The following is a 14369-nucleotide window of genomic DNA, read 5'->3' on the forward strand; positions in this document are numbered from 1 at the left end:
TACTGGGAGATGTATTCTCATAAACACTCCCATCCCTTTGGTCATAGGGCTGCAGGACTACAATCCTAGCATGCACCCAGCTCAGTGACGGCGCGCTAGTCTAAGGAGAAAGAGGCAGGGCAGTGTGCGCCTTGCTGGGCTTCCTGGGAGATGTAGTCTCATGGCCTCTCCCTGCCCTTTGGTCACAGTGCTATAAGACTACAATCCCAGCAGGCATGGGGCTCACGGACAGCCCGCGTCACTGGAAAACAAGAGGAAGGTTGTGCACACCTCGCTGCGTTTGCTGGGAGATGTTGTTTCATAAAGACTCTCAGACCTTTTGTCACAGGGCTGCAGGACTACAATCCCAGGATGCATCGGGATCAAAAACTGTATGCGTCACGGGGAAAAGATGCGGGGCTTTGTGCCTCTCCCTAGGTCTTCCGGGAAATGTAGTCTCAAAAACACTCTTGGCCCTTTCGTCACAGGGCTGCAGGACTACAATCCCAGCATGCAGCGGGTTCAGGGACAGTGTGTGTCACTGGAGGAAGACTTGGAGCTGTGCGTGCCTCGCTGGGCTTGCTGGGAGATGCAGTCTCATAACTACCCCAGTCCTTTAGTCACAGGGCTGCAGCACTACAATTTCAGCATACCTCTGGCTCAAGGAGAGTGCACTAGTCACTGGAGGAAGAGGCAGGTCTGTGTGCGCCTCGCTGGGCTTGCTGGGAGAGGTAGTCTCATAAACACTCCCAGCCCTTTCATCACATCTCTGTAGGGGTACAATTCCAGTATGCACGGGGCGCCGGGGAAGTCCGCGTCACTAGAGGAAGAGAAAGGCGTGTGAGCGCCTTGCTGGGCTTTCTGGGAGATGTTGTCTCATTATTTCTCCCAGCCCTTTGGTCACAGGGCTTCAGGACTACAATCCCAGCATGCACCCTGCTCAGGGACAGCGCGCGTCACTGTAAGAACAGGTGGACCTGTGCTGTTCTCGCTATGCTTTTTGGGAGATGTATTCTCATAAACACTCCCAGCCCTTTTGTCACTGGGCTGCAGCACTACAATCCCAGCATGCAACGGGCTCAGGGAGAGTGCGCTAATCAGTGGAGGAAGGGGCTAGGCTCTGCACGCCTGGCTGGTCTTGCTGGGAGATGCAGTCTCATAAACACTCCCAGCCCTTTGGTCACAGGACTGCAGCGCTACAATCCTAGCATGGACCGGGCTCAGGGAAAGTGTGCGTCACTGGAGGAAGAGGCAGGGTTGTGCGCGCCTCTCTAGGCTTGGTGGAAGATGCGGTCTCATAAACACTCCCAGAACTTTCATCACTGGCCTGCAGGACTACAATCCCAGCATGCGCCCGGCTCAGGGACAGTGCGCATTACTGGAGGAAAAGGCTAGGCTGTGGACACCTCCTTCTGCTTGCTAGGAGATGTAGTTTCATAAAGACTTCCAGAACTTTCATCACAGGGCTGCAGGACTACCATACCAGGTATGCACTGGGGTCAGGGACACGGCCCGTCAGTGGAGAAAGAGGCGGGGCGGTATGCGTGTCCTTAGGCTTGCTGGGAGATGTATTTTCATAAACACTCCCAACCCTTTGGTCAAAGGGCTACAGGACTAGAATCCCAGCATGCGCCAGTCTCCGGGGCGAGGCACAGTTCTGGAAGAAGGGGCAGAGTGCTACACGCCCCACCTAATATGCTGGGAGCTGTAGTCTGTTAACTAACTGCTCTCAGCCTGTTTGTCGGTAGGCTTCAGAAATATAATCCCAGCATGTACCAAGAACCGGGGTGCATAGCCCTGGAGGGAGGGAGAGAGCGGTGTGGGTGTGGACTTCCCGGTGTGCAAAGCACTGCTGAGTTCTTATGCTATGCCGACTCTTTGCCAAGGAGAATGAGTACAGAGGTGGACCTGGAGGACAGGTCTGCGCTGAGCATTGAGAAGGGTATTACCCTACGTAGACACCTTACCTTTGCCCAAATCAGGCGGGTTGTCCTCAACCGATTGGCCCTATCCTTCTCAGGTTCTTCTTTCAGCTGTACCCAGGGTTCTTTCCAGAGCATTGCGCCTTCTGCAGCCCAGGGCGCTGCCTTCTTTCCTAAACTTCTGTGGAAACTGTCCTGATGTCTGAGACACTGTCCATTGTGCCGCAGCCCTCTTTTTACTCTAGCCAGAGCTCATGCTCAACAGCTTTTGAGAGAAATCTTCCACGTGGCCTGCTTATGAACAGCTTCAGAACTCTGCAGGGGGTGACAACGTCTGTGCCTCCCTGGAAATGTCACTCTCAATGGCGCCTTTTTCACGAATGTGAAAGTCAAGGCATCAGGAAGGTTAATTATTGGGTGGCACAAAATCTGCTAAGAGCAAAGGAGAAGACCCCATTTCCGAGGAGTGAGACTTGTGAGCCATTTTCATCCACCCATTTAAGCGGACAAGCTCCAAAATGCAAGCTGAAGCTGCTGATTATTTAGGCATTTTACGCTTGAACTCATCAGTCTCATCTCAAGTCACGCCTGACTTGCCAGTGTCTCAGAAACACAGATGGGACCTGATCTCTCAGGAACAGATAGTGTTCCAGGTTTGTTGGAGCGACATTTAAGATGTGGAGCACTTGGGGTCCTTTGAAACCCGCTATCTTCATTAGGGACTTTTACTTCTAGACAGCATGTGCATTTTGATTTTATCTATCCTCAAACTGAACTTTTGCTCATTTTAATAGTAAAAACACATTCCTGGGTGGAGACTTAATATGCTAATGAGACATGCAATGTATGCACAAATATGTACAGCTACTGCACATGTGCATCCAGAAAACGACTCAAAACCTGCTTCCTATAACACTTCTTTCCACCTTCTTATGAATAATCACGTAAAAGTCCCAGAAGGAGGGTTTCTTCAGTAACAATTAATGCTGTCTCACTCTTATGAGCAGGCTGCCCTGGAATCTCTTTCTCAGAATGTACCGTCTATTCTGCACTTAATTTTCAAAGTATTCTTTTGTGTGTGTGTGTGCAATAAATTACTCTATGCGGTACTTCTTTTGCTGCGTGTTTCTTGTTTAAATTCTTTTAAACTAAGAAAATAAGAACCAAGGTATTACATCAGCCATCAACATTTCTTGTGCCATGGCCCGGAGAGATGTCTGTCCGCTTCATTAATTTCACTTTCATTTTACTTGCAGTGAATACTATGGCACTTCCAGACTACCTGGGTAACTATCGCTGGTTGTTCCAGCGCTGTTTCACTAACGTTCTGGGGAAACCCTGTCCCTTCAGGCTTTATGGATTTCCCAGCTCCTTGAAATTGTTCTTCAACAGTCTTTCTTTGCTGAACAAAAGATGCACAGTCATGTAAATGCCCAGTCGTAGGGTTTAAATCTGAGCATTGCAAGTGTTATAATTGGGCATCATAAATGGCAAGCCAGTGAATTAGGGAAAGGCTTGTCAGCCAGACATCTGCTCCCTAGCGAGCAGTGGGGGTCATCTCGGCAGGGCTGGAGATGTCCACCGCTGGTGAGATAGGACGGTGTATGGCAAATGCCTATGACCTCCTAGAGCTTCAGTTAATGGGGTTTCGAGGGGATGCACTGGACACCTTGGTGCTTCCACTTGGCCCATGGGGATGCCCATAGTCTCCTGGACTTTAGTACATGTTCTCTCGTTGCAGGATTCTCTCAGCACCATGGGAGTCACTTCCTCTATTGACACTGAAACACACCTGGGATGTATATTTAAAAATTGAAACAGCTTTTGGCTAGATGAATAAAAAAAATTATCTTCTTTTGTAACACTATTTAGCCTGCATAGAGATTAGTTCACGAAACATGGCTGGAGAATGAGACTGTGAACGTTAACACCATTCTACAGCTAGATCTTTTCTGTAGAAATCAGGGAAAATGGTCTGAAGTATCCCATCTGCAAGCCTTTCTGGGCTGACAACAAAACCCAGCTCTACGCAGCACCTGTGGGCTAAAGCCTAGTAAGCCACAAAGCCCCTCAGAACCATTAGAAGATCATCTGTTTTAAGGGTAAGGGACCCCAGACACCACAGCCCAATACCAGCTCCAGATAGGGGCCCTCAGAGGCCTACACCTCCTTTAGAATCCCCAGCGTCCCCACACTATCAGTCTTCTGTAGAATCTAAGCTTGTTTCATCTCCTCCTTATGCTCCTCTTTCGGCCTTTGCCAGGTACAATATAGACCAGCCCATCTGTAGTTACTCACAGTGGAGCTTCACACCATGCAGGACCAGATAATTTGATTCCCTTACAGAAAGTACCAAATGGAGAGAGGACCATCAGAGTGTTTGTTCTCTTCTCAATAAATGATCTAATCCAATGTAAGCAACAGCTCTGATGGCTCTCAGAGAACTTCAGCGCATTTACTGAAGCCTTCTAGGCTCTAACTTTGACCACAATTCAACTTCACCATCCATAAATGGACCCAATGACTGCTGACCACATAGCTGCACAAAACTTTTTCTTATTGGCAAAAAATAGTAAAGACTTAAAACTTTTGCTGCTTTCACCATTTTAATGCAGAATACTTTTGCAGCACAAATGTCACCATAAGGTGGATCCTTGGGAATCCAGTACAAACTATCTCAGAAAATCTTAATGTATCCCCAACGAGCAGCAGAGGGCCTCAATAGACTTCAACAACATCTGAACTCTATGGCCACTGTAGTCCAACAAAACCAAAGAGCCTGGGATATTCTCCTAGCAAGGCAAAGAGGAACATGTTTATATCTAAAAGAAGAATGCTGTTTTTTGAGATCAATCAGTCTGGTTTAGTCCAAGACAATATTAATAATATCATCACCCAGGCAGACAAAATTGAATCTCTAGGAACTTCCATGGGAACATGCAAGCAATGTCCATTGCCTGCCTTGCTCTCTTTAATAGTACCAGACATTATTATACTTTCAGCTTTTACTTTTATTCCAATTTTGTTTAAAATGTTAACTGATTTCTTGCTCTCTTGCTTGCAGCAGCTCCATGTTTGCATGATGGTTGGCAAGGCTTTCAACCTTTGGCTGCCAGCATCTTGCCCACTGGCTCCGTGAATGATGTTGTTTACACCCAGTTAGATCACACAGGAAGAAACTTTAAGGCCCAGGCTAGGCAGAAGTAACACCCGTCTCAGCAGGAAACAGCTCCAGAAAAAGTGGCTTAACCCCTCAACCTCCAATAAGATGATTGCCCTAAAATCTCTTAGGGGGAAATTGAGGCAGAATAGATAGTCCAGAAAATGACCATGATCTCGGGATACAGAAACCATGGTGACTGTACGGCCAACACAATAAGCCTTAGCATTCGCATTGTAATTGGGCTTATTCAAGCAAAGCTATCCTCATTAAGGACTTTCTGTTCTAGAGAGCATGTGCATTTTGATTTTACCTGTCCTCAAACTTAAATTTTGCTTATTTTAATAGCAAAAAAATACACCGCCTAGCCAGGCACGGTGGCTTATACCTCTACTCTCAGCACTTTGGGAGGCTGAGGAAGATGGATCACTTCAAACCAGAAGCTCGAGATTAGACTGGCCAACATAGTGAAACCCCATCTCAATTAAAAATACAAAAATTAGCAGGGTATGGTGGTGCATGCCTGTAATCCCAGATACTCAGGAGGCCGAGGCACGAGCATGGCTTGAACTCAGGAGGCAGAGGTTGCAGTGAGCAGAGATCACACCGCTGCACCTCAGCTTGGAAAACACGGTGAGACTCTGTCTCAAACAAACAAACAAACAAACAAACAGAAATACACTCTTGGGTGGAAATCTAAGATGCTAACGAGACATGCAACATATGAACAAGCATGTACAGCTACTGAGCATGTGCACCCAGAATACCACTCAGAACATGCTTCCTAGCAACTCCTCTTCCCTCCTCCTTATTAACAATAATGTAAAACTGCCATAAAGGGGTTTCTCCAGCGACAATCCACGCTGTCTCACTCTTATGAGCAACCCACCCTGGAATATCTCTCTCAGGGTGTACTGTATTCTGCACTTAACTTTCAAATATTTTCTTTTCCAATAAATTATGCTGTACTTTTTTTCTTTGTGTCTCTTTTTTAAATTCTTAAAAACTACGAAGACAAGAACAGAGGTATCACATCAGTTGGCAACACAGCAATAAGTCAGCCTCCTTCTTGTAAGCATAGCCCATGTAGAAAAGGAGAGTCACATCACCTAGGTGCTGGATCCAGAGACATGTCACAATTTATCCCATGCACAAAGTTAAGGTCATTGAGGAGAGTCGTATTAAATAGTTTCTGGGCTCAGGGATATGTCACAATGGCTCCTGTGAGCAGAGATCCAGCAGCATAATCACATAACTGGTGTGCTGGACACAGCGATAAGCCACCCTTCCATCTGTGAGCATGACCCAGGCAAGAAAGAAGAGCCACAGCATTTAGGTGCTTGCTGCAGAGGTACTTAACAATCTCTCTTATGGGCAAAGCTCAGGTAAGAGAGAAGAGTCAAATCTCCAAGATGATTCATGTAGAAATTTGTCACAAGAGACTTTTTAGGCAGGGCCCATGCTGGATCTTCTTATCTTCCAGAAGTTAGGTCCAGGGATACGTCAGAATACCCAAAATGCACAGGGCTCAGTCAATAAAGGAGAGTCACATCACCCAGGTGCTGGGTCTAGACATATGTCACATCTCTTGTGGGGAAATCTCAGGTGAAAAAGGAAGGTCCCATCAAATAGTTGATAGGCCCAGAGATATGTCACATTGCCTCCTGCTTGAAGTGTCTAGGCCAAAGACTCACATCACATTGGTGCTAGGCCCGTGTTCATATATAAACATTCAACCAGAGTTGAAATGGTGGCTCATTTCTAAACCCAGCTTATAGGCAAGGGAGGACTCTCTTATCCTGACCTAGTTAATTGTAATGATGTTGACTCTCATACCTGGGCTTAATGCTACAAGTATGATCTTGGGTCCCTACCATTAGGAAGGTCTCAAAGTTGATTACAACTCTCATTCATACTGTATAGGGCCATTGAGTAGTACATAGAGCGTGCTAACTGGGCCGAGCACATAGGTGAGATTGTGACACTCATATGCACACCCAGCCAACAGTAACTATTGTCAACCTCTCACGGGAACACAGGTCAGTCTGCGGAGGAATTGAGGTTCTCATACACAAATCCAGTCTGGTGTTGAGACGGTTATTCGTGGGCTTAGACCCAACATACAGGAGATGTTGAATGTCATGCCTACAACTGAGACAGTTGTGGGATTGTTAATCTAATTCCTGGACCATTCTGCAGCTTTCATTGTGAAATTTGCCAGTGCCTAGCACCTGAGTGCCTTGACGGTCTTGCATGGACCCAGCCCACAGATGCGATATTCACATATTGCTGGATCCAGCATATTGAGGATGTAACTCTGTTCTTCTTCCTTGGCACTGCCCACAGTGAGCATTTTGACATATCGCTAGACCTTGCACCCAGGTGATGTGCGTCTCCTCTTCTGCCTTGGTGCTGCCCACAGGAAGCGTTGTTATATATAGCTTGGCCTCGCACCCAGGTTATGTGACTCTCCGGCTTGCACACTGCCCATATGGGACACTGTGTTATATTTCTGGGTCCACTACTCAGGCGATGTAACTCCCCTGTCTGGGCCCTGCCTTACAGGGGCATTGTGATATATTTCTGTGCTCATCAGCCAGGTAATGTGATTCTCTTCTCCTGCCTGGTCCCTTTACACAGAAGGGATTGTGACATGTTGCTGGGCTTAGCACCAAGTTGATATTGATGTGAATCTTCTGCCTGGATCGAGTTCACAGAAGGCATTGTAAAATACCTCTGGGTCCATCACCTATTTGATATGACTCTCCTCTCTTACCTGAGCGTTGCCCATAAGAGAGATTGTGACATATCTCGGGGTCTAGCAGTGGGATGATGTGACTTCTCCCTGCCTGGGTCATGCCCACAGAAGGAAGTGTGACTTATAACTGGGCACAGCACACGGGTGACGTGATTCTTCTGCCTCGTCCCTACATACAGGAGTCATTGTCAAATACCTCTGGGCCCATGATCTAGACTATGTGACTCTCTACTTCTAGGGCCTGCTCACAGTAAGGATTGTGACATATTACTTTGCCCAGTACCTACATCATGTGACATTTCTCTCATGTCTGGGCTCCTTCTTGGAGATGAATGTGACATATAGCTCGGACTGGCCCCTAGGTTCTATAACTTCTCGTTTTTCAAAATCCTACCCACCAGGGGCATTGAAACATCTCTCTGGGCACTTCACTTAGGTAATGTTACATTGTTGCCTGGAGCCTCCCCTCAGGGGGTATTGTGTCATATTGCTGGACCCAGTACCTTCATGATATTACTCTCCTTTCTTGCCTGGGCCTTGTATACATTGTGTATTATAATATATGGCTGGGTTCAATGACTAGGTGATGCAACTCTTATGCATAGCACCTACGCACAGGGACCTTATGACATTTCTTTAGCTCTGACTCTCCTCTTTTTCCTTAGCCCTGCCAAAAAGGGAGGTGGTGACATATATCTGGACCTAGCAACCAGCTAATATGGCTCTCCTCTTTTGCCTGCACCCAGCATATTTTAGGTGTTGTGTCATATCCTTTGTCTCAACACCTGCAGGATGAAAGGCTCCTGCTTGAGCCCAGCCATCAGTCAAAATCGTCATTCTCCCACACGAACATGGACCATAATTGAGGTTCTGAAACTCACACCCAGAGGCAGTCAAAAGTTGGAAAGTTGGCTCTTATAAGTGGATATGGTCTGCCAGTGGGTTTGTTACACCCTGACCGAGATCCAAAACACTTGTGAGGCTGTGACTACACTAAGATAAGTCAGTTTTCAAAAGGGATTAAGGCTCTCATGGAAAAAATCCATTCCTCCATTGAGATTGTGACTTATGCATATAGATGCAACATACAGGAGGCGTTCACTCTCATACCCAGAACTGACACTTATGTGGGATTGTTAATCTCATCCATGGACCTTCTTGCAGGTGTGATTCTGACGTACACCTCTAGCCAGCACCTGAATGTTTTGCTATTTTTGCCTGGGTGTAGCCCACAAATGAGATTGGGATATATCCCTGAATCCAGCATCTAAGTAATATGCTTCTATTCTCCTGTCTTGGCACTGCCCATAATGGGTATCCTGATCTTTCACTGGTCCTGGCACTTTGTTATGTGACTCTGTCCTGTGCTTTGCCCATATGAGCCATTGTGACATATTGCTGGGTCCAGCACCCAGGTGATGTAACTCTTGTCTAGGCTTTGCCTACAGGGGGCATTGTGATATATCTCTGCACTGATCACCCAGGTGATGGGACTCCCTTCTCCTGACTGCTGCCTGTTCATAGCAGGAATTGTTACAAATCGTTGAGGGCAGACTGTAGGTAATGTGACTGTCTTTTTACTGAGCGCCACCCACAGGAGGCATTGCAAAATATCTATGAGCCTCTCACCTAAATGAGGTGACTCTTTGCCTGGGCCCATTTCTCAGGGGCATTGTGACATATGGCTGACCTCAGCATCGAGGTGATGTGAGTTTCTTCTATGGCTAGTGCTCTGACCAAAGAGAGATTACAATGTATCACCAGGCCCAGTACCTGAGTGATTGGACTCTCCCCTCTTGGCTGTGTCCTGCATATATTGTGTATTGTGACATATCACTGGGTCCATCACCTAGGTAATGTGACTCACGTGCATGGGCCATTTCCACCTGGGTATGATGACATATCTTTTTGTTCATCACTTAGGCGATGCAACCCTCCTCTTTGCCTTCGGCCCCGCATAATTTAGCTATTGTGATGTATCACTGGGCCAATAGCCTAGACAATAGGAAGCTTCTGCCAAGGCCCTGACTACTGGGGGCCTTGTGACATTGCTCTGCATTTATCACCTAGAAAATGTGATCCCTCTCATTTCTGCCTGAGCCCTAATCACAAGAAAAATTGTAGCATACTTCTGGGCCCAGCAAACAGGTGATGTGTTTCTCCTGCCTGTGCCTTGTTCACAGGGAAAATTGTGACATATCGCTGGGCCCAGAACCCAGGTGAGGTGACTCTGCTGCATGTGTCGTGCTTTCAGGAGGGAGCAAGAACATATCCCTGGCAGAACACCTAGGGATGTGACTCTCTTGCCTTGTCCCTGTCCTCAGGGGAGACTGTGACATATCCCTGACACAGACCCAGGTGATGAGACTCTCGTGCTTCGTGACTACCCAAATGTGAAGTTGTTACATATATTTTGGCTTAGCACGTAGATGTGATGATGACATTCATACCTTAAACCAACCAATAGGAGAGAAACTTTCTCTCATAGCCAGGCTTAACAAAACTTGCAAAATTATGGGTCTTCTCTTACTGTGAAGGTCAGAGAAAATAAACACTCTTGCATATCATATAAAGCACTCAGATGGTACAGTGTCATCACAGGGTCCAGAACACAGGTGAGATTGTGTTCTCTGTGTGCACACCCACCAATCATCTGAATTGTCATTCTTACACAGGAACAGAGGTGATTGTGGAGGTCCTAAATCTCATACCTGAATCAGTCCACAGTTGGAACTGTAACTATCATATGTGAACATCCGATCACAGTTGGGATAGTGACTTATTTCTGAACCCAGTTTATGGCCAAGTAAAGATCCTCTTATCTGGATCCATCCAGCTGGAGAGATGTTGACTCTCATACCTGGGCTTATGGCCACAGGTACAATCATAAGTTCATATCAGCACGAAGACCTCAGAGTGGATTATGTTTAATGCATACTGTACAAGGCCCACAGGAGGTACATAGTGTCCTAACAGGGCCCAGCAAACAGGTGAAATTGTAACACTCATGCACACTCTGGTGACAATAAAAGTTACCATCCTCAAAAATGGGCACAACTGGCTGGGCGCAGTGGCTCACGCCTGTAATCACAGCACTTTGGGAGGCCAAGGTGGGTGGATCATGAGGTCAGGAGGTCAAGACCATCCTGGCCAACATGGTGACACCCCGTCTCTCTACTATTTATGATTATGATTATGATTATGATTATGATTATGATTATGATTATTTTGAGACAGAGTCTTGCTCTGTCACCCAGACTGGAGTGCAGTGGCACCATCTAGGCTTACTGCAACATCCGCCTCCCGGGCTCAAACAATTCTCTTTTCTCAGCTTCCTGAGTAGCACGGACTACAGGCTTATGCCACCATGCCCAGCTAATTTTTGTATTTTTAGTGGAGACGGGGTTTCACCATATTGGTTAGGCTGATCTCAAACTCCTGACCTCAGGTGATCCACCCACCTTGACCTCCCAAAGTGCTGGGATTACAGGCATGGGACACTGCGCCTGGCCACCCTATCTCTACTAAAAATACAAAAATTAGCTGAGCGTGGTGGCATGTACCTGTAATCCCAGCTACTTGGGAAGCTGAGGCAGGAGAGTTGCTTGAACCCAGGAGGCAGAGGTTGCAGAGAACCGAGATCGCCCCACTGCACTCTGGCCTGGAGATAGAGTGAGACTGCATCTCAAGGGACCAAAAGAAATAAGAAAGAAAGAAAAAGAAAGGAAGAAAGAAAGAAAGAAAGAAAGAAAGAAGAAAGAAAGGAAAAGAAGAATGAAAGAAGAAAGAAAGAGAAAGAAAGAAAGAAATGAATGAATGAATGAAAAGAAAGAGAATGAAAGAAGAAAGATAAAGAAAGAAAGGAAAAGAAAGAATGAAAGAAGAAAGAAAGAGAAAGAAAGAAAGGAATGAATGAAAAGAAAGAATGAAAGAAGAAAGAAAGAGAAAGAAAGGAAGAAAGAAAGAGAAAGAAAGAAAGAAAGAAAGAAAGAAAGAAAGAAGAAAGAAAGAAAGAAAATTGACTCTCATATATGGATCTTGTCCACAGGTAGGTGGGTGACTCTCAAACCAAAATTCATTACATCTGTGAGACTGTAACTCTCCTAAGGGGAGAAATTCTTCTCAGCCAGAGAAGACTTATTTATGAATCCAGTTCACTGTTAAGATTGGGACTGGCGTACTTAGGCCCCACATACAAATTCTCATACTTGGAATCTGGACATGTGTGAAGTTGTTCATGTCATCCCTGTCGCTTTCTGCAGGTGGGATTGTGACATACATCTCTGCCCAGCTCCAGAGTGTTTTAGATGTTTCCTGTGTCCAGCTCACAGATGGGATTCTGATATATCACTGAAGCCAGCACTTAGGTGATGTGACTCTTATCTCCTGCCTTGGTGCTGCCCACAGGGGACATTGGGACATATCACTTGGCCTTACACCTAGGTAATGTATGTTTTCTGTCTTGCATTAGTGCTACTCACAGGTGCGTTGTGATGTATTGCTGGGACCCACATCCAGGTTATGTGACTCTTCTGCCAGTGCCCTGTCCACAATGGCCATTTTGACATATTGCTGCATCCAAAAGCTAGATGATCTACCTCTCCTTCCTGAGTTTTGCCCAAGAGGATGTTGTGAAATATCTTTGTGCCCATCACCCGTGTGGTGTGATTTTCTTCTCCTGCCTAGTCCCTGCTTAAAGAAAGTATTGTGACATATCACTTTGCCCAGCACCTAGCTCATGTTACTCTTCTTTTGTTTTTTAGGAATTGTTTGGAAAGAGATTGTAATACATTGGTGGGTCCAACTTCTCGGTGACATTACTCTGTTGACTTTGCCCTACAAGCAGAAAACACTGTGACACATTATTGGGGCCAACACCCAAGTGAGTCTCCTGCCTGAACCCTGCCTACAGCAATTTGTGACATAAGGCATTGGGACATATCTCTGGGCCCATCAACTATTTGACAAGACTCTTCTTTTTTAACAAAGGCTTTGCCCATAGGAGAGATTGTGACATAATTCTGAGCCCAGAAAATAGGTGATGTTTCTTTTGTTTTCTGCTTGAGCCCCACATTGTGATATATTCCTGTTCTCAGCAACTGAGGGAAGGGAATCTCCTGCCTGGGTCTTGCATACAGGGAGCCTTGTAAAATCTTTCCACACCATCACCTAACAGATTTGACCCTCATCTTCTGCCTTGGCCATGTTTACAGAAGGGAGAGTGGGTTATTCCTAGACCCAGCACACAGATCATATGATTCTGCATCCCGGTCTCTCTAGAGGGGTCATTTTGACGTATCTCTAGACTCATCAACTAGATAATGTGATGCTCCTCTTCTCCCTGAAACCTATCCATATTGTGAAATATGGAGATTTTGAAATACAGCCTGGCACAGCACCCACATGATGGTACTCTCTTCTCATGCTTGGGTGCTGTCCACAGGCATCATTGTGACTTATAGCTGGGTACAGTCTTCAGGTGATGTAACTCTCCTCTGTTTTTGGGCCCACACACACAGGGCATTACCATATAGCTCTGCTCCTCTGACCTAGGTGATGTGACTCTCCTGTCTGTTACCTCCTCTTAGGAGGTATTGTGATATATTGCTGGGCCAAAACTGAGGTGATGTATCCTTTTGTCTTGCCCGGGCCCTGCATACATGGTATATGGTAACATATGTCTGGGTTGAACAAATAGGTGATGTGACTCTTCTGCATAAGTCTTGCCAACAGGGGTATTATGACATACCTTTATATTCATTGCCTAGGCGATGTGACTCTCCACTCTTATCTGGGCCCTTCCAAAAGAGGGCATTGTGATATATCACTGACCCTACCACCAAGGTGATGTGATTGTTCTCTTTTTCCTGGGTTTGCATACTTTGGGTATTGTGACATATCCCTGGGCCCAAAACTTAGGGAATAAAAGGTTTATTCCTCTATCTTATGCACAGTGAAACTTGTAACATATTTCTGCATTCATCACCAAGAAGATGTGACTCTTCTGCCTGCATCCTGACCACAGAGAGGATGGTGACATATTGCTAGATCCAGCATGCAGGTGATGTGTCTCTGCTGCCTGGGTCCTAATTTGAGAAGTGGATTGCAACATACTGATGCCTGAGCATTCAGATAATGTGACTGTTGCCTGGTCTCTGCTCTCAGGGAAGTGACATATCACTGGCCCAGCGTCCAACAGATTTTACCCTCCTGCTCTCTTCCTATACGCAGGTGTAATTATGACATATATCTTGGAACACAACACACAGGTGCAATGATGACTTTCATATGTCAAACTAGCCAATAGGAGAGATACTGCTTCTCCTAGCTACACTTAGGGAAATGAAAAAAAAAACATGGGTCTCCACGCTAGGATCATCCACTCTCTCACATATTACAGAAAGCTCTCAGGTGGTAGAGATTCTTATCACAGGGCCCAGCACACAGGTGAAATTTGTTTCTCGTATGCACACCCTGCACCCTCCTGACCATTATGATTTTCACCCTCACATATAAACAGAACCCACTGGTGAGGTCCTGAATTGCACAC

At 46.1% G+C, this 14369-nt stretch overlaps 1 long non-coding RNA gene across 1 annotated transcript; it reads left to right on the forward strand.

The window, feature by feature from the left end:
• Positions 1–638: 638 nt before the first annotated feature.
• On the forward strand, positions 639–3010 carry LOC134729851 (uncharacterized). Its single transcript, XR_010111353.1, has 2 exons — positions 639–1465; positions 2000–3010. It is a non-coding gene; the product is annotated as an uncharacterized LOC134729851 (long non-coding RNA).
• The last annotated feature ends 11359 nt before the right edge of the window (positions 3011–14369 follow it).

This window comes from Pan paniscus, chromosome Y, assembly GCF_029289425.2.
Source record: "Pan paniscus chromosome Y, NHGRI_mPanPan1-v2.0_pri, whole genome shotgun sequence".
NCBI lineage: Eukaryota > Metazoa > Chordata > Mammalia > Primates > Hominidae > Pan > Pan paniscus.